Source organism: Triturus cristatus, chromosome 5_1, assembly GCF_964204655.1.
Source record: "Triturus cristatus chromosome 5_1, aTriCri1.1, whole genome shotgun sequence".
In the NCBI taxonomy this organism is placed as follows: domain Eukaryota; kingdom Metazoa; phylum Chordata; class Amphibia; order Caudata; family Salamandridae; genus Triturus; species Triturus cristatus.
The window spans coordinates 97,120,163-97,146,515 of record NC_140587.1 but is presented as its reverse complement, the minus strand read 5'-3'; the positions used below and the strand labels follow the sequence as shown (position 1 = coordinate 97,146,515).

Here is a 26,353-nt window from a genome sequence, read left to right as displayed (position 1 = left end):
TCTACAGACTTTGACATCATGGGCTCTCATGGACGAGAAGGGTGGCAACAGTCAAAACTACTCTTGTCAACAAAATCCTGAATGTCATGCAGACACTACCTCTCCAGCCACCCACACATCTCAAAAGCAAATTGCAACAGCTGATAGAGGCCTTTATACAGGTGGGTAGGAAACAATGCAGGACAGGAAGAGGGTCTTCTAGGCAGTAGCGGGAGGAGGCCTGGGCATACACTACTTTATCAACTACTACCTCGCTGCCCAGCTGAGATAAATGATAGTTGAAGCAGACCCCTAACTGAAAAACACTGGTGCTTTATCGAACAAACAGTGGCAGGGATCCATATATGGAAAATCCCTTGACTAACACACACCCCTGTGGTAAGGGTGACGGTGGAGGCTTGGGACAGAACTGCCTTCTGCCATCTGTTGTGAAAGTTTATCGCTCAGAAAATGGGGATGGTGCATGCAAAGGTTTGGGAAGCACCGATTTGAGGCATCTTAAGACATAGGATTGAAATAAGCTGAAATGACATAGGTTAAATATTGAAAATTATTTGTTACGCGTTGTTCTCAGTAGTAGAATTTGAATGCATCTTGCATTGAGTTGGAGGATTTTCAGTAATGATGAGTGGCTCCACTATCAGCACCACTGAGTAAACTTGTTGACACAGAGACCTACAATATAGGACGGTCAAAATTACTTGATAGTCATATTCCAGGCTGGCCGTGCAGAACTGGATCATGCTTTTCCTCACTTGGTTGCCTAAGTCAGACTGAGATCAACCTTTTAGTTTGACACTTAACTCTAGTCAACAACTTGTCAAACTTATCTTGGGTCTTACACACTGGAGTTAAGGAAGACTGATCTGGAATTGTTTAGAGTCAGGCTCCAGCAAGTCAGATCTAACAGTGAGCATTTGTAAGCTACATTGGGTAATCACCCAGAAATGACTCAAAGTCGTGCTATTTTCAAGAGCGAATAATAAGATAAATAGCAATCAAGCAACTTATGTTTTGCTTAAATTATCTGTATAGAGCAGTAGTTCTTAACTTTTTGACCTCTCTGGACCCCACTTAATTATTACTGGAATCCTGGGAACACCCGGCTCAATTAGTATTGGAATACACGGACTCCCACTGACTCATTATTGGAATTCAGGGACCCCGGCCTAAGCAATTTCGAGGATTGGAACCCAAAAACAATACACAAAATTACAGATACAAGCATGAATCAAACACACACCTTCTGAAATAGTTTATTTCATTTACTAACAAATTTGAAAAAATATAAAAATATTAAATTGAAATGGGAATGTTAGAGCTTTTTTCAAAGTTTAAATGGGGCCACCCATCGTCTATCCTATAATCTGTTTGGTGTACTTGCACCACTCTCAAAATTCAACATGACTATACCACCTTAAGTGATTGCCTCTAATTTCAAATTTCTTCTCACTTGCAGATATCAAGGTCTCCTTTGTAACTTTATTAACATATGGTCATAAACTAAGTTGAAAGTGAACTGGTTATGCCAGTCTGGGTTCAGAAGTTCTCATCTAAGCCTCCTCCAGACCACCCACAAAAAAGAAGATATAGTTCTATGTAGAGGCAGTCTTTGTAAATATATCAATATGATAACGGCACATCATAATGGCACCTTCCTCAAAGGAATACATGTCTTGTATGTTGATAGGGAAATCTCCTTATGGCTATAAGGCAGTTTCTTGAGTAGTTCCATGTTGTGTTCATATTCTGTATTAATAAACTCTTAGGCTAATTGGAAGTTGCAGCTGGTCTTTTTAAACTGTGAATTGTGCCCCAACCACATCTTCTGACCGTATCTCAGAGATGACAACTACATAACCCCTTCCAAAATTTTAAACAGGGCGCTTCCAGAAGTATAGATGCATCAATGTTTTAATAAAGCTGTCCTAGTGAAGCTTTTCTTCCAATCTCTACACTGGTGTAGTTTGTCTCCGGTATGGATAATCAGGTGTCTGTAATGAAGTGAGGATCAACTGAATCTTTTCTTGCACCCTCTACACTGGTGTGGTTTCTACACAATATGGATACTCTGATGCTTATAAAGAAGTGAGCATTGACTAAAGCTTTTCATGCACTCAGTACACTGGTATAGTTTCTCCCCAGTATGGATTCTCTGATGACGAACCAGATGATAACTTCGAAGAAAAAATTTCTCACACACTGAACACTGATAAGGTTTCTTCCTAATATGGATCATCTAATGCGCGTTGAGTTCACTATTTCGACTGAAGCTTTTCTGACACTCTGTACATTGGTATGGTTTCTCCCTGGCAGGAATCTTCTGCTGTGATTGGAGATACAGCAGTAGACTGAATCTTTTGTCACACTCAGTACACTTCTGTGATTTCACCCTATCATGATTTTTCCCATGACGTAATAAACCTGATATATTAATGAAGCTTTTGTCGGACTCAGTACATTGGTACGGTTTCTCCCCAGTATGGACTCTGAAATGCAGTTCCAGAGATGAGAGTAAAGAGAAGTTTTTCTGGCACTCTGGACACTGATATGGTTTTTCACCAGTATGGATCCTCTGATGACAATACAGATGACCCCTCTGACTGAAGCTTTTTTCACACTCTGTACATTTGTATGGTTTTTCTCCAGTATGGATTCTACGATGCCGGGAAAGGTGCGAGGGTTGACTGAAGCTCTTCTCACACATTTCACATTGGTATGGTTTCTCCCCAGAATGGACCCTTTGATGATCTAAAAAAGCTTTTCGATGACTGAAGGTTTTCTGGCACTCTGTGCACTGGTACGGTTTCTCCCCCGTATGGACTCTTTGATGCTTTCTCAGATTTGACTTTTGAACAAATGTTTTATGGCACTCTGTGCACTGGTACGGTTTCTCCCCAGTATGGATTGTTTGATGATTCTCCAGACTAGACTTTCAAGTGAAGCGTTTACCACAGTCCGTACACTTGTACAGTTTCTCACCAGTGTGGATTCTTTGATGAGTTAATAAGGATGACTTGCGAGTGAAGCTTTTCTCACACTCTCTACACTGGTACTGCCTCCTCAGGGACTGGATCCTTTGGTGTTTCGAAATATTTGAACTTTGAGTTAAACTCTTCATGCAATCCATATGAGTTTTCTCCCCAGTAGAGATGTTTTTATATAACAAAGCCATCATGGGTGATTGTTCTCACACTGGTAAAAGTTTTTAGAGATAATTTCTACTCATTCAAGCTGGGGGTACAGGTTAACTGGCATGATATTTCCCCACAGCAGACCTGATGTGTTTACAGATTTGATCTTCAAGTGTTTCCTCACACTCCTTGCTGTGGTACGATTCTTTTTTTATTTCTGTGGCTGTGGATGGTGTGCTGCAGTGTTAGCGCATCATATAGTACAGCAAGTCTGTTCATCAGCAACCTTTCCGGCTATGAAAGAGAAGAACATCAATTGTAAATGTATGGTTCAAAGGGGTCTGGTGTTTACTTATGCACAACATTGCCACACAATCCATCATATTCTGCATAATTTGCAGAAAGAAATTATTTTCGAGCTCAAACAGGTCAAAAGTTTAGAAAACAATGCAGCAAAGCTTGCTGCTGTGCAGCAGAAGGTACTTCACAAAGGTTGACTGTTCACCTTTCAGTTACTTAATGTTGTATTTGAGTGTTCAACTATTACTAAGTAAGGTGAAACTTTGTTTAGACAGTGTTAAAATGTAAAAATAACAAAACAGTGAACCTATACAATTAAAAGATGTGCTGCATTACGCTGCATAATTTGCATTTTCTTGCCACATAATTTTGTAAACCCAATTTCAATGGCCCTAACTATTTCATACATGGAAGACGCAAATGGTGGCTTTTCTAAAAGATTCATGGTCATTGTTTCAGCTTAGTGTGTCCAAGTTGTTTATTGCCATTTTCATGTATATGAATGGGAGGCAACGGTTGTGTTGGGCCAAGTGAGAACAGGACACTGGAGTGAAGGGGTGAGAGTAACCTTCGTATGATTGGTCTGCCAGTCCTCATGACTTGTTTCACCTTCTATTTTTTATTAAGTTTCAAAGATTTAATTCATTGCAAAACAGTGTCATCGTAGATACATTAAAGGGCAAACACCGCATTTAGGTCTCATTTTCTTGCAAGCAAGAGCTTAAATCACAATTGCATTTAAAAATGAATCCAGCAGAGTGGGCCAGAACGATACAGGAGGATGCTGTCATCCTGTCTTAGGACTCCTCTATAGCCTTTGATACTATTGAATGGCCCTACCTGTTTGTAGTACTTTCCAAATTCGGATTTGGCCCGCATTTTATCTCATGGGTCAGGCTCCTCTATTCTGCTCCTCTTGCGTAAGTGGTGGTCAACAACAAACGATCTGGGTCCTTCACTCTCAGTCAAGGCACTCGGCAGGGGTGCCTGTTGTCACCCCTGCTCTTTGCCGTCCTTGGAGCCTTTGGCTGCCTGGATCCAGTGCGACTTGTCCATACGGGGTTGGCGGACTGGGAGGACCGCATCTCCCTTTACGCAGACGATATTCTGCTCTATCTGGCTTCCCCCAACAAATCACTCAGATGTGTCTTGGACATCTTTACGTCCTTCGGGAGATTCTCGGGCTACTCTATCAACTGGAGGAAATCTCTCTTCTATATCCTGTCTGGTGGGACTCCATCTCTTCCCAGAGATTTTTCACTACAGGTGGTGTCCGATGGCTTCCAATATTTGGGGATTTTTGTCACAGCTGACGCTCGGCTCCGACATGAAAGAAATCTGCTCCTGCAGCGCATGCGACGTGATGTGGCTGCCTGGAGGGCGCTTTCTCTCTCACTGCTCGGGCTCGCCGCTCCCTTTAAGATGATGTCCCTCCCCCGCTTCCTTTATGCCCTTCAGAACTACCCCGTCCCGGTTCCAGTGCGCTACTTTAAAGAGATCGAAGACCTACAGAGGCAGCTGCTATGGGACAGGAGGCCTAGAATTGCGCTTCATAAATTAACCCTTAATTGGTAGGATAGTGGCATTAGCCTCCCTGACGTAAAGAAATATTACTGGGCGGCCCACCTCGCTGCCATCAATCAGGGTATGTATCGGGCCCCTGGGGATCCGGGTTATGCCATGGATAGGTGGCTACTACCGGGCGGGTCATACAACCGAGCCCTCTATGCTAATCCTAAGAACCTTCACTTGACTGGACCCACGTCCCACTCGGCCCAGGTGTGGCATGCAGTTAACAAAAGTTTAGGGTGGGAGCATAGACTGACGCTCGCAACCCCCCTATGGGACTCAGCTCAACTGGGTGGTCTCCATTCCTCCAAGGGTTTCGATAAGTGGGACCTAATTGGCATCTCTCGTGTGACTGACCTATGGGTGAAGGGTCATATGCTTCGTTTTAGCCAGCTGAAACAACAGTACGAACTTGCAGATACAGAATTCTTTCGCTATCTACAGATCCGTCATGCCTTAACCACCGCCATCAGTGGGGATTCCCCCCTCCCCGACTCCTCCCCACTAGAAGATAGGTTACTGGACAGGCTCCTTCATCAGAAAGCTATCTCCTAGACATACAAAAAACTTGTCAATAACACACCAGATCCTCTACTCAAATTGCGTGAGTCGTGGGAGGCGGATGGCCTCTTACTAGATGACGAAGACTGGAGAGTGGTGGTGGCCTCCCCCAGGGAGGTGGCGATCTCTGCTCGTCTCGGCCTGATACAACTGAAAATTCTCCACAGGATCTACATCACGGGACTGCAGCTGGCCTGTATGGGGCGTGGTGACAACATGCACTATAGGCGCCACTGCGGACAGGTGGCCATGTTTATGCATATTCTCTGGGAATGTGAGCAAATTCAGAGATATTGGAAAGGAATCCATAGTGTCATGAGTGAGGTCCTGCACAAACCCATCAGCCCTGAGGTTAAAAGATGTCTACTTAATGTGTGGGAACCAACTGATTTGGTTGGGGTGGAGAGGCTGTGGGTTACACTTGGGGCCACAGTGGCCAAAAGAGACATTGCCCACTTATGGGGAGGGCCAACACCCCCAACTGTCGCAGTGTGGAAGCGTAACCTGGCTTGGTGTATGTTACGAGAGAAAACTGTTTATGTGGCAAGAGGTTGCCCCCAGAAATGGTCCCGAGTGTGGGCCAAGTGGAACTCATATAGGGGAGATATTTGTGTTGCACCTACTGTTCCTCCTGATGATGACCCAACGTCTCCCTGAGTACTCTTTCTGTTATAGGTGCTGTTTCCCGTAATTGCTCTGTATCCTGAATTAAATGCCATGTTCAAACATGTCTGATCTCCAGCCAAATGTGTTTTGCCGACTGTTTGTGTATTTTTTGTAAAAAAATTAATAAAAAGATATTTTTAAAAAAAATGAATCCATCATTATTCCATAGGCTAAATCTGATTCTACAAGATTAAACTACAAACGGTATATGAATGAATGAATGAATGCGATTTTTATATAGCGCATAGTTACCCTAGGGCATCCCAGCGCTTGTCCAGGACAAACAACCACAAAAACAGCTACAGATGTTCACAACGTCAGGCAGGGAAAAGAAGAGTCTTCAGAAGTTTCCGAAACCGGTCCAAGCTCGTTTCAGAGCGCAAACCAATCGGAAGCGTATTCCATAAGTAAGCCATGTTAACCGAAAATCTGCGTCCACCAGTCCGCGCCCTTCTCACTCTAGGAACTTGGAGCAGATAATTCTGGTTAGAGCGGAGATTTCTATTAGCCTTATAAGGCACAGCTAGGTTCCTCAAAATAGGGGGTCCCCTACCCTAAAGAATTTTGTGCGCTCTGCATAAAGCCTTGAATTTGACCCTTTCCCGCACCGGCAACCAGTGCAAGGCCTTCAGTGCGGGTTTAGCTGACTGCGTCCTGGGAGTGTTCATAAGCAGCCTTGCAGCAGCATTTTGAACCTGCTGGAGTTTATTAAGAGTCGCTTCAGGGGCGCCTAGAAAAATGATATTACTAAAGTCTAGTCTGGATCCAATAAGCCCCTGAATAAGCAACTTCCTAGAAGCCCAGCGAAGCAAGGGAATAACTTTACGCACAGAACGAAGAAGGCCAAAGCAGACTCCCGCCGTTTTCTTTGCCTGAGTTCTGAAAGAGAGATCTTGCTCAAGCCAAATCCCCATGCTCTTAATTTCCTTTCGGGGACTCGGAAGAGCTCCCATACAGCTAGGCCAACAGGTCAAAGGGAGAGAAGGGGTTTTGTTCCCAAGCATTATAAGCTCCGTTTTTGAGCCATTCAGCTTTAAAGCCGAGTCACACATCCAAGTGTGGATTTTGGACATGCAGGAATGCAGAGAGTCTGGGTTGTCGTTAAGATGGGAGAGAGCAATCACCAACTGCGTATCGTCAGCATAGCTGACGATTCTGAAACCAAATGGGGCCACCACATCCTCCAGGGGGGCCATGTATACATTAAACAATGTAGGGCTAAGCGACGAGCCCTGTGGCACACCATACTGGAGGGGGATAGAGGCCGAGTGAGCACTGCCTTCCCAAACTTGGTACGTCCGGTCATGGAGAAATGATGTAAGCCACTTCAGGGCAACACCCGTAACCCCTATAGCTGACAGCCGCTGGATCAGCACTTGATGGTTCACAGTATCAAAGGCCGCACCCAGGTCCAGGAGGATCACTGCCACTGATCCTCCTGCATCGAGAATGCTCCTCGCTTCCTCCACGACTGCCACCAAAGCGGTATCGGTGCCCTGGCCAGGTCGAAACCCCGTTTGGGAATCACGCAGCAGGCCATTGGTTTCCATAAAGTGCGACAGCTGACGATTTACTAATCTTTCAGCGATTTTACTAAGTCCAGGAAGCTGGGAAATAGGCCTGAAATTTGCCAAGTCAGCTGGATCAAGATTTGGCTTTTTTAGGAGCGCCTTTACCACTGCTTTCTTCCAACTGGATGGCACCAAACCCTGAGCAAGTGAGGCATTGATCAGATGCGCCATCGGGGCCGCAATAGTAGTTGCTACCTGCTTAAGAAATCTCATCGGCACTGGATCCCTAGGAGATCCGCTCTTCATAGAGCCCAATTCCTTAAGGACTTCGTCCACTGAAACTGCCCCAAAGGAGTCCAGATAGGCAAGGTCTCCTAGAGCCGTGCTGCCAGTGATTGTACTCTGGCAAGCCTGAGGGAGGGCACTTAGAATACTTTCAATTTTCCTATGAAAATAGTTGGCCAACTCCTTGCATTTCTCCCCGGGGCTATCATGAGATACCAAGGGCTCGGGAACTGTAAGAAGTTCCTTTACCACTCTAAAGGTCTCTCTGGATGAGTTTGACGCACTTTTTATTCTTTCCTCAAAAAATTGGGCCTTAGCATGGCGAAGAGCAACTTTATACAACCTGATTGCAGAACGGTACTCCATTCGCCTGTCTTCCCTCCCCTCCTTTCTCCACGCCCTCTCCCTCCTCTTACAGCCCCTCCTAAGGGATCTCAGCTCGGATGTGTACCAAGGTGCCGAACCCCTTCTCTTCTCCCTCTTATGCAGTCGTTTTTTGGGGAGAATAACATCGAAAGAGCTGGTCAGCCACTGATTAAAATTGGTATCTGCGATGACCGGATCTGACACAAGAGGAGGACGCATCTCTTCAAGAGTAATCGTCCAGTCATCCACTGATAACCTAGACCACACTCTCTCTAAAGTGTGAACCCTAGGAAGGGGGGTGGCCAATGAATCTACTTGCCACATTACCGGAACCAAGAAATGGTCAGACCAAGGAAGAGAATAAGAAGGCAGAGTTCTAAGACGGGATATGTTGGAGAAGATGGGATCCAGCAAATGACCCCTGTTATGCGTGGCTCCCGCGTTGATTAGGCTCAGATCATAGGTTTTTAGGTCACCCTGCAAATCCACTGCCACAGAGTCAGCTGGATCATTAAAGTGAAGATTAAATTCTCCTAGTACCAAAAAATTGGCCGTGGAGGATGCCAGTAACGTAATTGTTTCCATCAACGAACCGACAAAATTCCCAACGCCGCCTGGCGGGCGATAAACCAGTAGGCCCGACACCGACACCGTACTAGAAATCCGTAGGGAAAACTGACAGCTCTCGCAGTCTACCATCCCCCCGTCTGAGCCCTGCATACAAAAGTATCTCTATATATAATAGCTATACCTCCCCCTCGCCCCAAAGGCCTATCCAGATGGAATATAAGGAAGCCTGGTGGGAGAGCGCGAACTATATCCACCCCGGAGCCCGAAGTTATCCACGTTTCCGTCAGAAACAAAACATCCAGGTCATGGTCTTGTAAGAGAAAATAGATTTCTAATGAATGGCTCGGGAGTGAACGACAGTTCAATAGGGCCATGGCCAAAACATTCTTACCCTTCACTGAGTGAGTCGACTGACATATCTTGCATCCGGTGAATAGCTTAGGGCCCTTGTAAATATACTTGCATGAAGTGTCCTTAGGAGGGCGTAATAATAGGATATCCTCACGCGAATATATAGGCACCCTATCTCGAGGATTGGCCAGGGGATCTGGCCCTAGGCCCGTCTGGGCCCGGACGGGCACTGACGGGCTGGTCTCTGGCGTGACTCCGGCGGTGATCCGGCACAACCGCTGCGCGCAACCGCTGCGCGTAGACATGATTTCCTAAAGTAGAGGGCGAGCGTCCTTATGACGCTAAAGCTAGAAAGAAGCTAGTGCTGCCCGAGACTCTGACTCCCCCAATATGGCCGCCAGAGTGCCGAGTAGCCAGGGACAGGACCTGCAAAGCGCGGTGAATTCAACAGGATTACAGTGCAAGTAAGTGGACAAGAGTAAAAACAGGGGAAAAACGAAATCAAGATTAAAACAAAATAGAGTAAACAGGAATTATGTAAAAAAACGCAGAGTAAACGGCACAATGACCACAATATACGCAGCGCGCTCTGAACGCTGTAACCGCTCTTGGAGGTCAATTAGCAGCCTGGCAAGACTGACCCTCAGATTTATCCTCCTTAAGTAGAGGGCGAGCGTCCTTATGACGCTAAAGCTAGAAAGAGGCTAGTGCCGCCCGAGACTCTGACTCCCCCAATATGGCCGCCAGAGTGCCGAGTAGCCAGGGACAGGACCCGCAAAGCGCGGTGAATTCAACAGGATTACAGTGCAAGTAGTTGGACAAGAGTAAAAACAGGGGAAAAACGAACTCAAGATTAAAACAAAATAGAGTAAACAGGAATTATGTAAAAAACGCCGAGTAAACGGCACAATGACCACAATATACGCAGCGCGCTCTGAACACTGTAACCACTCTTGGAGGTCAATTAGCAGCCTGGCGAGACTGACCCTCAGATTTATCCTCCTTAAGTAGAGGGCGAGCGTCCTTATGACGCTAAAGCTAGAAAGAGGCTAGTGCCGCCAGAGACTCTGACTCCCCCAATATGGCCGCCAGAGTGCCGAGTAGCCAGGGACAGGACCCGCAAAGCACGGTGAATTCAACAGGATTACAGTGCAAGTAAGTGGACAAGAGTAAAAACAGGGGAAAAACGAACTCAAGATTAAAACAAAATAGAGTAAACAGGAATTATGTAAAAAACGCCGAGTAAACGGCACAATGACCACAATATACGCAGCGCGCTCTGAACGCTGTAACCGCTCTTGGAGGTCAATTAGCAGCCTGGCAAGGCTGCTAATTATATAGCTTTAAAACATTTACACCCCTCACTCCCTATTCCTTATGAGTGGGCCCATATTAATTAATCAGTATTAGCATGAGAAAACAATGAATAACCTAGTGAATCAATTCTCAGGGGATTGACCTGTGCATGCTCATTTTACATATACACCCAATTAGCTTTGATTCTGCTTTGTATCCCATCCACCAAGCATACATAGATTACAGATACAAACATAGTGTACAGATCCAAACGGTTTACATTTACAAGCAGGTTAGGTTTTAATTTATGACATTTGCGTTTGTAAAGTCGGGACATCTCCCAAGGCCCCAGATCATCTTTATTAGTATCTTGAATAATTTAAAATGTTCATTCCACTGTTGTACCATAGGCTGCTTCCTCAATCTCAGTCTTTGCTACTTTGTGCAGTGCAAGGCTCTCTGCATCTCCCAAACTAATCACAAATGTCTTCCAGCTGGAGGCCAGACACAACCTGGGGATCTTTCAAAGTAGGGTAATAGCTCTCTTACCCATTATGAATTCCAAATCAATCAACTCAAAGCTACTTCCCCCATTTAGGTCTCCGGAATAACCACAGAATACAAGCCTCTGCTTGTAGAAGCATGGGTGTGAAGCTTGTGTGCATCTCACAGCAATGTGTGCTTTCTGAAGAGGGGGTCAGAATAATCTTGTTCATTTTATGCTGGGTGATGCAAGCTTTCTAGCATGTTAGATTGTATAAAGGAATTGTGAATTCTGGAAGATCTTATGTGGACAGGCATTGATATATATTGCCATTGAGTGTCACTGAACGCACAGTCTGTCTGTTTCCCGTTAGCCCCTAAGTTGGACGAGAGGTATGCCTAAATACTCCAGTATTGCTTTATAGAGCCAGGAGACCAGAGGTCTGACATCCCTCATTGTGTGTAGTATTTGTAATAGGGCATGCTCCAGGATGGTGTCCTATTGCCTTTTAATTGCATTAGTTCTTCTTCCATAAATTAGCAATTGACCACAGGACAGCCCACACAGGTCTTCTTATAGATGGACAGGTCACCTATTTGTGTGAAGCCTGCTATCTCTCATTGCATCAAGTCCTTTGCAGGAAAGATGCCAGCTTATGTATGGAGCTGCTTAAGAGGACTCACAGGCGCGTAGGACTTAAATGCACACGTTTTGTTCAGACTTCGCTTCAAACACCCCAGCGCGGTGCGTGCTAGGACAGAAAGGCCTTTGGCAGTTAAGGCACTTTAAAATAAGCTGAAAGTGGCCATCCCTTTATTGTGAAGGATAATACCCATACTCATCAAGAGTGACTCTCTGCTAACTATTAAGCCACCCATTGTAGCTGGGCTTCCAGACAATAAACTTCAAAAACAGGGCCCGGTCCGCCCTTATCCGTTGGCAGGTTTAATTCTGCTAATGCTGCTCGTCTTGTGTTAGAGCCCTGTATCAGACCACTCAACTTAGAGTCAAGTTCAGGAAAATATTGTTTGAGGAGCAAGGACAGAAGATTCTTAAATTGTAAAGAAGACGTGGTAGCAATCCTTTTGGGTATAGAGAGCTATATAGCTCATAGTAGACTTAGGAAGTGTGCATGAGATGCAACCCTAGATCTCTGAGTACGAACCGCAGATACTAAACTGACCTCCAAAAAATTACGCTTCATATGATCTATCATGACCCCTAATTATCAATCGATAAATCCTTCCCATTGCATCTCCTGCCCCCCTAGAATAGCTCTACACTGTGTAAGTGTAAGGGATGTTGAGAGTGTGCAGAATTTACTCCAATTAATGCCCAGGCTTGACAGTTCTTTGAAGGAGCTGAGACTATTCGAAGTATTTGAGAGATCACACTCAACATCCGTAAACAGAGTAGCAGATCATCTGACCAACATACATAAATCTTGCTTCACCTAAGGTGATTGTCACCCCTTGTACAGCTGGATGGTTGGCACAGATTGCTGTACTACATCATGCACACCCTATGAGGGTTGGCAACTCTAGGAGAGTAGTCCTTGTAGGGTCTCAAGGTTAAATTTGTGTGTCACTACGAGTCTAGTCACCCAGGCTGGCGTTTCCGATATAGCTGTGTGCTCAGTAGAGCTGTCCGAGAATTGAGTCTGATATAACCATGTGCTCTCTATAGCCCAACACTATTAATACTTACAAGTCCTACAATGTGACCAATCTATGACCACAGACTGGACTAGAGAAGTGGTTTCATGGCACATCCTGGTGAAAGATTGACAACCTCACACACATCTGAGATCCGATTCAAGTTGGGCTTTGTAGCGCCAACTGGCGGCTTGCTAACAATTTACAGTGCTGAATTACGTAAGTTTAGGCGGGGTTAGTACTTTAAATTTATCAAGCAAGTTAAGAAAGCTTGTTAGTGTTAGTAAGTAGAAGTCATGGTAAAGTTCATCTAACCTGTAGATTTTGAAAGGAAGGTAGGGTGGGATGGTTGGGATATTAATGAGAACTAGGAATAACAGTGACAATATTCAATTGGAGCGGAAGTCACAGCCTAGCCCTCTGTCTGACTCTTCAGTTGCTGCATCCATCCCAACCATCTATCTACAGGAGTTTGTGATCTTGGAAACCCACTAAACACCTAATATTGCAATATGTTACTAGTAAACACGCAGTCACAAGCCTAGGGAACCCGCTGAATACCAATTATTGCTAGATGTTGCTACTAAGAAAGCAGTCACAAGTGAAGTTACCTTGAAGAAACTAGGATCATGGTTTGAATGGTGCAGCAGGTGCAGTGGCACAAGGGCCAAAAGGTCTAGCAAACCCACTGAACACTGATTATTGCTATATGTGACTACTGAGCAAGCAGTCACAAGTGCAGTTACCTTGCGGGCACTAAGGCTATGATTTGAATGGTGCAGCAGGTGCAATGGCACAGGGGCCAAAATGTCTAGGAAACCACCTTAACATCAATAATAACTATATCTATACTACTAAACAAGCAGTTGCAAGTGCAGTTACCTTGCGGCCCTGGGGGCATTATTTGAATGTTGCAGCAGGTGCAGTGGCACAGGGATCAAAAAGTCTAGGAACCCCAATGAACACCGATTATTGCTATATGTTACTACTAAACAAGCAGTCACAGGTTACCTTGCAGACACTAGGGCCATGATTTGAATGGTGCAGTAGGTGCAGTCGCACAGAGGTCAAAATCTCTAGTAAACACACTGAACACCGATTATTGCTATATTTTACTACTAAACAAGCATCTGGAGCACTATTTTGGTTCTTTCGTCACCATTGCACCCAAAGCAACACATAGCCCAAAGCATCACTGTAATAAAGGCTGTAATCTATTGGACTTTTCTTTCTACCTACAACTTATGTTACACTTAGCACTTTATATGGCACATTTTCACAGTTTTTTGATGGTCCTAAAATGCTTCTGAATTTGGACACACTAATACCTTGGCAAGGGCATTCTTCATTTTATAATATTAGCTATTCAGCCATTGTAAACACTATACAAATACTTATAACTCACCATATGGCTCCAAACCAAGCACTGGCAAAGCCAATGTTTTTTAGCCATATTCTACAGCAGCCCTAGCTTCAGTGCATCATAACTGAAAACACATTATTTTAAAACAATATAACACGGGCAACGCTGGCTTTGTCATACAGCGTTTTACACTACTTTCAGCCATTTGCAACATAGCTCAAAAAAAATTAGCAAATCCAATAAATCTCACATTGGCAAGACCTATTGGCTTTGCCAATGCTTGTTTTCATATGAATCTTTGCTATCCCTCTATAACTTCCTGTGTAGAATTCTACTCTTTTCCTCTCCTATCCAACACCACTCCAAAGTGGTAGGTCGCTTAGCATAATCACAACTTACGCTTGAGCAAACAGACCATCAATAAATGTGTGCACAATACCACACTGTTGCTTAAAACAGAGAAAAATTATTAGAGGGAACATTGATAGTGTTTAGTCTACCAAAAAATTGACCACCCCTGCAATCACCTACACATACTGATCCCTCACTTTAGGCACAGCTTCAGCCATGCAGCTCTTTCGAACGCCCTCACGTTTCCCTTCAATACAACAAAAAGGGGAAAGTAATTTCATTAAAGTTGCTTGTGGGGGACATGTACTTCAAGCAGATCATCTCAAGAGGCAAGGCCCCAAATTGGAGGTAAAAGTACCGATCTTATAATTCTTGTTATAGCAAATAAAGCTCACTTGTGTCTCCCCCATTATACCAAACTGTCTGCGCCGCAGCCTTCCCGACCCCTGCGATCACTTAAAACAGGCCTGACATCGCTCCCCTACTCACCTCTGCCCTGCAACCATACCCCAACCAATACCCTAGCTTTCACAATACACAATCCCCACACCCACCAACAGCCGTCACCACAACCCACTAAACTTCAGTCTTCACATCTCCCAGTGCACAAATCTGTACTAAGACATTGCACATTTTGCACGCCTGCACCACTCTACCCAAATGCATCATGGTAGATATAGTTCAAGGCAGTCTCATTTAAGCTGTACTTGTTGACAAATTCTAGTGCAACTACTTCTGGACATTTTCCAACATACAAATTACTCCCTCCTATTAGAATCCTCCATATTGTTTTGGAGGACAAAGGGTGAAGTCACCCTAAAGGTAAGCAGCCAAATAGGGACTACCTTCTGACACCTGTGATGCCCCTAAAGCCAGCTTCCTACAATATTCACCCGGGTCCCTAGGGATAGTGGGTTGTTGCATTTGTTGTATCTAAGTCCCTTCTTTGTAAAGGCAGAACTTCATAGATAAGAGGTAAAAGTGGAAGCATTTTCCTTCTAGTGCTTGAGGATCTCGGGGGGCGGGGGGACACACAAGTACCTATTATAGAAAACCAAGGAGGGTGGGATGAAGACTCTGTACCAGATGTGAATAATCCTACAGAGAGAACAACAGGCTGAGGCTCGATATTTATTAAAGCCATGAGCACTCCACTTTTCCAAGTGTAAAGAAGCAGACAACTCCTATAGAGAGGAGGGAATCTACCCCCCATTCGCCCCTTGACCCTTTGGCAGGTCGCTCCCCATGCCGCACAGCACCGCCTGCTGTGTGCCCGTGCCCTTAGCCCAGCTGCCGCTGCTGCTAACAGGGGTTCGAGATCCCCCCTTGAGGAGAGCGACCCATGACCCTTTGGCAGGTCGCTCCCCACGCCGCACAGCACCGCCTGTGTGGCCGTGCCCTTAACCCAGCTGCCGCTGACAGGGGTTTGAGACCCCCCCTTTTTCTCGCTCGTGCTCCCGGTACTTTTTATTGTATTCTATTGTATTTCACTGTATTTGTTTGTTGTATCTGTTCCCCTCCTTCCCATCTGTGCCATCACTGTTCCCTTTTGCCTTGCCCATTTTTTTCCTTCTGTATCCCTCACCGCCCTTCACTCCCGTTTCCCGCTGCTGCGTCCGCTGCGGCCCCGCCCCCACTCTCCCATTCGTCCGATCCCACCTCCCAGCTGCTCCTCCCTCCCACCTCCCCTTCTTATGGCGGCCGCTGCGCGGTGAGGGGAGCGACCCTTGACCCTTTGGCAGGTCGCTCCCCACGCCGCACAGCACCGCCTGTGTGCCCTTGCCCTTAGCCCAGCTGCCGCCGCTGCTGCTGACAGGGGTTCGAGACCCCTCTTGCTCTTGCTCGTTTTTTTCCATCTGTATCCCTCGCCGTCCTTCACTCCCGTTTCCCTCTGCTGCATCCCCTGCGTCCCCGCCCTCCTGCTCTCCCATTCGTCCGCTCCCAGCTGGATTCTGCTCATGCACAGAACTATGCACAGGAAATCAGGACCTCAGTGAATTGTGGTGTACCAAAAACTCACCTCAGTACCCATAACCCCTATCCGACTAGCATCAGTGTCTCATTCGTTCTCCGTATCATCTCGAAGCTACCAATGATTAAACAACCCAGAACAATCAATCAAAGACATTTATAAAGCGCACTACATACCCGTAGGGTCTCAAGGCGCTGGGGGAAGGGGGGAGCCGCTACTGCTCGAACAGCCAGGTCTTCAGCTTCTTCCTGAAGGAGAGGTGGTCTTGGGTTAGGCACAGGTCGGTAGGGAGGGAGTTCCAGGTCTTGGCGGCCAGGTAGGAGAAGGACCTTCCTCCTGTCGTCGCTCTTCGGATGCGGGGGACGGCGGCGAGGGCGTGGTTGGCTGATCGGAGGTGGCGTTTGGGAGCGTAGAAGTTGATTCGGCTGTTGAGGTAGCTCGGTCCTTGGTTGTGTAGGGCTTTGTGTGCGTGGGTGAGGAGGCGGAAGGTGATTCTTTTGTTGACGGGGAGCCAGTGTAGGTCTCTCAGATGTCCGGAGATGTGGCTGGTTCGTGGGATGTCGAGGATGAGTCTGGCTGAGGCGTTCTGGATCCGCTGGAGTCTCTTCTGGAGCTTGGCGGTGGTTCCGGCGTAGAGGGCGTTGCCGTAGTCCAGTCGGCTAGTGACGAGGGCCTGGGTGACGGTCTTCCTGGTCTCGGTGGGGATCCACCAGAAGATCTTCCGTAGCATGCGTAGGATGTTGAAGCACGCCGAGGAGACGTTGTTGACTTGCCTGGTCATGGAGAGGGAGGAGTCCAGGATGAAGCCCAGGTTGCGTGCATGGTCTGTCGGTTTGGGTGCGGTGCCCAGGGCGGGAGGCCACCAGGAGTCGTCCCAGGCGGAGGGTGAAGAGCCCAGGATGAGGACCTCCGTCTTGTCTGAGTTCAGTTTCAGGCGGCTGGTCGTCATCCACTCGGCTACCTCTTTCATCCCTTCGTGCAGGTTGGCTCTGGCGGCGGCGGGGTCGTTGGTCAGGGAGAGGATCAGCTGGGTGTCGTCGGCGTAGGAGATTATGCTGAGGTTGTGTTGGCGTGCGATGGCCGCGAGGGGGCTCATGTAGACGTTGAAGAGGGTGGGGCTCAGCGAGGATCCTTGAGGGACGCCGCAGATGACTTCGGTGGCCTCTGACTTGTACGGTGGTAGGCGGACTCTCTGTGTTCTTCCGTCGAGGAAGGAGATGATCCATTCCAGAGCCTTGTCCTGGATTCCGACGTTGCTGAGGCGCTGTACTAGGGTGCGGTGGCAGACAGTGTCGAATGCCGCGGAGAGGTCTAGGAGGATGAGGGCCGCTGTTTCTCCGTTGTCCATCAGTGCTCGGATGTCATCGGTGGCGGCGATGAGGGCGGTCTCGGTGCTGTGGTTGGCTCGGAAGCCAGACTGTGAGGGGTCGAGGGATCCATTCGTCTCGAGGAATATGGCCAGCTGCTTGTTGACGGTCTTCTCGATGACTTTGTCTGGAAACGGGAGAAGCGAGATGGGGCGGTAATTCTTGAGTTCGGTGGGGTCCGCTGTGGGTTTCTTGAGTAGAGCGCTGAGTTCGGCGTGCTTCCAGCTCTCAGGGAAGGTGGCGGTGTCGAAGGATGTGTTGATGATGTCTCGCAGGTGGGGTGCGATGACAGCGTCGGCCTTGTTGAAGACGTGGTGAGGGCAAGGGTCGGTCGGCGATCCGGAGTGGATGGAGTTCATCGTGCGGATGGTGTCTTCGGTGCTGATCGGGGTCCAGGCGTGGAGGGTGGTGGTGGGGGGTGGTTGTTCGGTCGTGGTGTGCGTTGGTTGGGTGTTGAAGCTGTTGCGTATGTCCGCGATCTTGTTGTGGAAGTATGAGGCGAGGGAGTTGCAGAGGTCTTGCGATGGGGTGATGTCGTTGTTTCCTGCGCTGGGGTTGGATAGCTCTTTCATGATGTTGAAGAGTTCCTTGCAGTTGTGTGCGTTGTTGTCCAGCCGGTCTTTGAATGCAGTTTTCTTGGCGGCGCGGATCAGCTGGTGGTGCTTCCGGGTGGCAAGCTTGAAGGTGGTCCTTTTTTCCGGTGTAGGTTCCCTTCTCCAGACTTTCTCGAGGGCTCGGCAGTTCTTCTTGGAGCTCTTGAGTTCGTCGGTGAACCATGGGGCTTTCTTGCTGCCGGGTCTGCTGGGCGGGGTCCTCAGTGGGGCGAGCTCGTCCGCGCAGTTGCTGATCCACTTCGTGAGGTTGTCGGCGGCCTGGCTGGGGTTCGCTGAGCTGGCAGGAGGGTGCTGGCTCAGGGAGGTGGCGAGCTGGTCGGCTGTGATCTTGTTCCCGCTTCTGCGGGCAGCCTGTTGCTGGTGGTGGTGGGTCGTCTTTCTTTTGAAGGTGAAGTGGACGCAGCTGTGGTCCGTCCATTGAAGCTCTGTGGCGTGGCTGAAGTCGATGTCTGTGCTGGATGAGAAGACTGCGTCGAGTGTGTGTCCGGCGAGGTGGGTGGGGGTGGACACCAGCTGCTTGAGTCCAAGATTGGCGAGGTTGTCGATCAGGGTGCTGGTGTTGCGGTCGTTGATGTTCTCCAGGTGGAAGTTGAGGTCCCCCAGGAGGATGTAGTCAGCGGAGGGGAGGGCATGCGGGCTGACGAAGTCGGCAATGTCCTCGCTGAATTGGGTGCGTGGTCCCGGGGGTCGGTAGATCAGGGTGCCTCTGAGGGTGGTCTTCGGGTCGGTGTGGATCTGGAACAAGCGACTTAGAGTACTCTCAGGAATGGTGGGAATTAGAAACACCTTTTCCTTATTATTCTCATATCAGTCCACAACAAGTGTAATCAGAGACACGGTAAAGTTTAAAATGTTTATTTTTAACTACGTGCCCTGAGGTGCAGTACTTTGGCTAACATAAGCAGACAAATGATTACAATCAAAACCATCAGCATTGTTACAATACCATAGAAAATGAAGGGAGAAATCATATTACAATTGATAGTGGAAGACAACCACCCTCCCTTCGCTAGTAAACTAGTTTTATGAAACTAATAGAAGGTTTCTAGGCTTGAATGGGGTACCCAATACCGTAAATATCAGCTAGATGAATCAGATCACAGGATCAGCTCTGCTCTGTGTCTGGAAAAGGTTTTCTCCACCCAGCTGCTCCTCCCTCCCACCTCCCCTACTTATGGCGGCCGCTGTGTTGGCATGCCAAAGGCGTGCCTAAGGCAAGCCCATCTGCGCCCGTCCGCGCCTGAACCGTGCCCAGAACCCCTGGCCCCCACAACCGCCACGACACCCGACACCGCTACAACTCCAGCACCCTCCACACACTCAACGCGGTCGATCACGCACCTGTTGCCTGGCCGCCCCGAAGCGCACCCAAGGATCCTTCTCCTGCCGGAACTGCAGCTTCACCAGCATCCGGCCTGCCAACCCACCGACCAGGAAATAGCCCAACTACCTCAGATGCATTCTTCTCAACACCCACTCCGCCCGCAAATATGCCGTTGAACTCTGGGACCTACTCGACTTAACCTCCCCAGACGCGCCTGCCTGAAGGAGACCTGGCCGAACCCCTCCTCGGCACCCGACATCGCCATAGCCATCCCGGAAGGCTACAAGATCACCCGCAGGGACCACACCAACGGAGTAGGAGGAGGAATCGCCATCGTCCACAGGAACACTATCAGAGTCTCGGCCGACGACACCCTCAGCACCGCCGAACACCTGCACTTCCAGATCCACACCGACCCCAACACAACCCTCAGAGGAACCCTCGTCTACAGACCCCCCGGACCCTGACCACAGTTCAGCGACTCCATCGCCGACTTCGTCAGCACACACGCTCTCGCCTCCATGGACTACACACTCCTTAGGGACCTGAACTTCCACCTCGAGAACAACAACGACACCAACTCCACCACCCTGATCGACAACCTCGCCAACCTCAGACTCAGACAATTCGTCACAACACCCGCCCACTCCGCCGACCTCACGCTCGACCCCATCTTCTTCGCAAGCCCACACGTCTCCTTCAACCACACCACCGAACTCCACTGGACTGACCATCGCTGCATCCACTTCACCTTCCGGAAACCCACCACGCACAACTGCACCCAACAGATCCCTCACCACTGCTGGAGCAAAGTCACCGAAGACCAGCTAACCACCACCCTCGCCTGGAGCCCACCCGCCGACCCCAACACCGCCGCCCGCAACCTCAGACAGTGGATCGATGACTGCACCAACACCCTCGCTCCATTCAAGAAACCCTCCAATAGCTACACCAACGAGAAAGCCAGCTGGTTCACTGAAGACCTACAGGCCTCCAAGCAAACCTGCTGAAAGCTAGAGAAGAACTGGCACCGTGAACGAACGCAGCCCACAAGAATGACACCCGCAGACACCATCACCTCATCAGATCCGCCAAAAGGGCCTAGACAACAACGCACACAACAGCAAAGAGCTCTTCAACATCGTGAAGGAACTCTCCAACCCCAACGACATCCCACCTTCGCAAGACCTGTGTGACTTGCTTGCCACCTTCTTCCATCGCAAGATCACAGACATCCATGACCGCTTCAACGCCACTACTGCCCCGACAACCACTGAGACCTCAGCCCCCACGACAACCACCCGCACCAACCACCTGCTCTCCTGGACCAACATAAACGACGACAACACCATCAAAATCATGAACACCATCCACTCTGGATCTCCGTCAGACTCATGCCCACACCACATCTTCAACAAAGCCAGCACCGCCATCGTACCCCATCTCCGGAAAGCCATCAACATTTCTTTTGAGACAGCAACCTTCCCGGAGAGCGGGAAGCACGCCGAGATCAACGCCTTACTCAAGAAACCCAAGGCGGACCCCAAGGACCTCAAGAACTTCCGGCACATCTCCCTGCTCCCGTTCCCAACAAAAGTCATCAAGAAGACCGTCAACAAACAACTGACCCGCTACCTCGAGGAAAACAGCATCCCGGACCCGTCCCAGTCCGGGTTCTGCAGCACCGAAACTGCCCTCATCGTCGCCACCAATGACATCATGACCCTGCTAGACAACGGCCCTCATCCTCCTGGACCTATCAGCCACCTTTGACGCGGTCTGCCAGAGCACACTACGCACACGCCTCCACGACGCCGGGATCCAAGAGAAGGCCCTGGATTGGACCACCTCCTTCCTCTCCAGCAGAACACGGAGCGTCCGCCTCCCCCCCTTCCGCTCCGAAGCTACCAAGATCATCTGCGGCGTACCCCAGGGCTCATCCCTCAGCCCAACGCTGTTTAACATCTACATGGCACCGCTCACCCACGTCGCCAGACCTCAACATCATCTCTTGCGCCGATGACACCCAGCTGATCCTCTCCCTCACCAAGGACCCCCACACTGCCAAAACCAACCTCCACGAAGGAATGAAAGCCGTCGCCGAGTGGATGAAGAACAGCCGACTGAAGCTGAACTCGGACAAGACGGAGGTCCTCCTCCTCGGATCCACCCCTCGGCCTGGGACGACTCCTGGTGGCCAACCGCACTGGGAACAGCTCCAACATCCACCGACCACGCACGCTGCCTAGGGGTCATCCTCGACTCCACCCTTTCCATGACAAAGCAGGTCAACGCTGTCTCTTCCTCCTGCTTCAACACCTTCCGCATGCTCTCAAGATCTATAAGTGGATCGCCACCGAAACGAGAAGAACGGTCACCCAGGCCCTCGTCAGCAGCAGGTTGGACTACGGAAACTCCCTCTACGCAGGAGCCTCGGCCAAACTCCTGAAACGATTCCAATGCATTCAGAACGCCTCTGCACGCCTGCACGGGTGTGAGTACCTGTTGTTAGAAGCCTTAGCCTTAGACTGCTGCTATTCGTGATTTTGCTGCTACCTGCCATTTTAATTTTATTATAATCTCGCTGAACACCTCTCATTGCACCTGGCACATTATTGTTGCTCGCTCTGTTTTTAAAAAAATACGAACATTTTAAATTATTGATTGATACTCTGGCTCTAATTCTTACCTTTCTTCCCTGCCTATCTGCTCCTCATTTCGCGCTCGACCCTGGCGGAACCCGGATGTTAGCGGGCCCGCACTGCACAAGGGTTGACGCGCTAGACTTTTCACTACCGGAAGCTACATTAACGCGCTGTGGCGGACGCGCAGTGGGTGTGAGTACCTGTTGTTAGAAGCCTTAGACTGCTGCTATTCGTGATTTTGCTGCTACCTGCCATTTTAATTTTATTTTAATCTCGCTGAACACCTCTCATTGCACCTGGCAGATTATTTTTGCTCGCTCTGTTTTTAAAAAAATACGAACATTTTAAATTATTGATTGATACTATGGCTCTAATTCTTACCTTTCTTCCCTGCCTATCTGCTCCTCATTTCGCGCTCGACCCTGGAGGAACCCGGATGTTAGCGGGCCCGCACTGCACAAGGGTTGACGCGCTAATCTTTTCACTACCGGAAGCTACATTAACGCGCTGGGGAAGGACGCGCTGCTGGCGCGCCGAAGGGGCGCAAAAGGCAGGCCCGTCTGCGCCCGTCAGCGCCCGGAACGCGACCAGCGCCATAACCCCTGGTCAATTGAGCCTGGGAGAATATAGCAGTGAACAACTGTTACTCTTGGATCTAGAATCATGTAAGCCACACGATTTAACATCCTCTGGTAATATTGAGTGTTCTAACTGCTCTTATCGTTTGGGATGTCCAACCATTGAAAGGGTAGGGGTGTGGGAGGGTGGAGTCATTGATACCCAAACCAGCTCTCCATCCAGGCATAATGTGGTTAGAAACGATAAATCTGCCCATGAGGAAAATCTGCAGTGTGTTTTACTAAATATTCGATCGCTAGGGAAACACAAATACCAGATCGAAGACATGATCCAAAGTATGAATACTGACATAATTTTTCTCACTGAGACATGGACAGACAATGCCTCATGCCCTGATTGGAACATAGCCTTGCCAAAAGGATATGCAGTCACTTCACAGGATAGGGAGGGGGGAAGAGTGGAGGGGCATAGCTATTATTTATAGGGAACATCTAAAATTGTGGGTAGCCACCATCAGGGATCTCCCGGCAGAAGCTCTGCATTTTGTCATTAATATTAACAACACTCTGAATTTTCAGGGTTTATTGCTCTATCGCCTCCCTGGACCCAAGGCCCCATTTGCTCAGACCGTAATGACTCATTTAGAATCCCAAACAGACTCTGCTCCGTTCATGATACTCGGAGATTTCAATTTCCATCTGGAGCTTGTTAACAATTCAGATACAAGAAGGCTACTTGATAATCTAGCCACTTTTGGATTTACCCAGCTGGTTTCAGAGCCCACCCATCAGGCTGGGAACATTTTAGATGGTATCTTTTCTAATAACCCTAAAATACTTGTGTCAAGAGTTACACCTCTTCCATGGACAGACCATTATGCGGTCCATTTTAAGTTTAGGGTCCCGCTGCCATCTCAGGAAAAACAAATAAAACCTACTAAGGTAATGTCCAGACGGTGGAATAAAGTCAGCGCGGATGACCTGTTAGTAGCTCTCGGTCAAGGTCCCTTGTCGCTGGCCAAAAATAGCAATGAGGCAGCTTCTGAGTTTAACAACTGGCTCCGGATAGCGGCCGACCAGGTAGCCCCTGAAAAATGGTCTACTATTAGGAGATTGAAGCCTTCATCTCCTTGGTATAACCCACAACTGAAGATTTTAAAGGTGAAATGTCGAACAGCTGAACGACAGTGGAGGCAGGACTACGATAAGGTTATGAAAATGAATTATAATCTTGGTCTTAAACAATATAAAGAGGCAATTATTGAGGCAAAGAAGCTGTTTTACACCACTAAAATTGAGGAAGCTGGAAATTCTTCCAGGGAGCTTTTCAAAACAGTAAACCTGCTTTCTAAATCACAGCTCAGTAGTATCTTTTCTCCGAATCAAATTATGTGTAATAAGCTAGCGAATTCTTTCAAAATAAAGTTTAAGTTATCTATGATAACCTTTCTGAAGCTCGAATGCTCACAGATATATCACATCTATCACAGTCGACAGCAGAACCACCTGAGATGAAGCTAACCAGATTTCCAGCGATTAGTCAAGATGAGGTCTGTAAACTGCTCCTCTCTATAAAATCCGGATCACCTAAAGACCCCTGTCCTGCTAAGTTATTACACTCGGTTGCTAGTAGAATTGGCGACGAATTGACTCTGCTAATCAATCAAGTTCTGGAGTCTGGCAGCTTTCCAGCATGCTGGAAAAAGGCCACTATCAGACCTATCCTAAAAAAAACCACTTTAGATCCTATGGAACCTAAGAACTACCGGCCGATTGCCGGTTTGCCTGTAACGGCCAAGATTTTGGAAAAGTCAATGAATGGAATATTGACGGATTATCTGGATACCAATGATGTACTGGATCCAACTCAGCATGGTTTTCGATCTAACCATTCGACCGAATCAGCTTTGATCGTAGCTGCTGAGGAGATTCGGAGAACAATTGATCAAGGGGGTAATGCAGTCCTTGTGCTGCTCGATCTGTCGGCGGCCTTCGACACCGTGAACCACGCGGTGATGGTTCAGCGGCTGCGGGATGTGGGGATTGGGGGGTTGGCTCTGTCCCTCCTATCCTCTTTTTTAGATGGGAGAGTACAGAGCCTGCATTGGGAGGGCCTGCAATCAGAAAGTTTTCATCTGCCCTGTGGGGTCCCCCAGGGTTCAGCATTATCACCGACAATCTTTAATATTTACATGCTACCCCTGGCCAGTCTGATCAGGAAGCATGGTTTTGCTTTTGCATCATATGCAGATGATTCCCAGCTCATAATCTCCATGGCTAAACACCCTGAGAATACAGCTGTCAGGTTTCATTCCTGCTTAGAGGAGCTTTTGATCTGGATGAACCACAGCTTCCTAAAAATCAATACAGATAAGACAGATGTTATTGAATTCGGCCAGGGGCAACCCTGGTGGGACGCCTCTTGGTGGCAAATGATAGCTGGTGAATGTCCCAGACCGGCCCCTAAGGTTAGAAATCTGGGAGTCGTCTTCGACCGTCAATTAACTTTTTCTGCCCAGGTAAATAGCCTTACCTCCTCATGCTTCTTTCTAATTAAAACTTTGAAGAAGATCTTTCCCTTTATTGGGAAGGAGTTGCAGAAGTCAGTGGTAGTGGCTCTCTTGCTGTCTAAGTTAGACTATTGTAATGGCCTGCTATTGGGAATTAATAAGTCCCAAATGAGCAGGCTACAATCATTACAAAACGCCGCCGCTAGATTACTCCTAAACATACCAAGAGGTAAATCCACCTCCGCTGGAATCCGAACCTTAAATTGGCTTCCTATCCAGCCTCGAGTTGAATTTAAAGCCTTATGTTTAGTCCACAAGGCCTTTTATGGTGGAGGAGCTAAGGCCATTCAAAGAATGTTTAGACCTTATACCCCTGCCCGTTCATTAAGATCCAGTACACTGGGTCTTCTCTATATTGATAGGATCAGGAAGGCGAGATGGGGTGGGAGAGCCTTCTCCCACTGCGCAGCGAAGCTCTGGATCTCATTGCCTAGAACCATGCGTTTTCAATCTAATAGATTAGTATTTAGAAGAGAATTGAAGACCTGGCTGTTTATTACACCATATGCAAATGATGCAGGCCGTAATACTGGTACTCACCTTAGCGCCAAGACGCCACGGCATACGAGCGCTCTACAAGCACATATCCTATCCTATCCTCGACATCCCTCGCCGCAGACACATCACACCCCACCTGAGAGACCTGCACTGGCTCCCCGTCAACAAGTCTTCAAGCTCCTCACCCATGCACACAAGGCACTCCACAACACCGGACCAGCGTACCTCAACAGATGACTCAGCTGCTACACCCCCACCCGCCAGCTTTGCTCCGCCGACCTTGCCCTCGCCACAGTCCCCCGCATTTGAAGAGCGACCTCCGG

At 48.2% G+C, this 26,353-nt stretch overlaps 1 pseudogene; it reads right to left on the bottom strand.

Moving 5' to 3' along the window:
• Positions 1-2,053: 2,053 nt before the first annotated feature.
• Positions 2,054-3,178, bottom strand: LOC146830309 (uncharacterized; annotated as a pseudogene).
• Between the last annotated feature and the right edge of the window lie 23,175 nt (positions 3,179-26,353).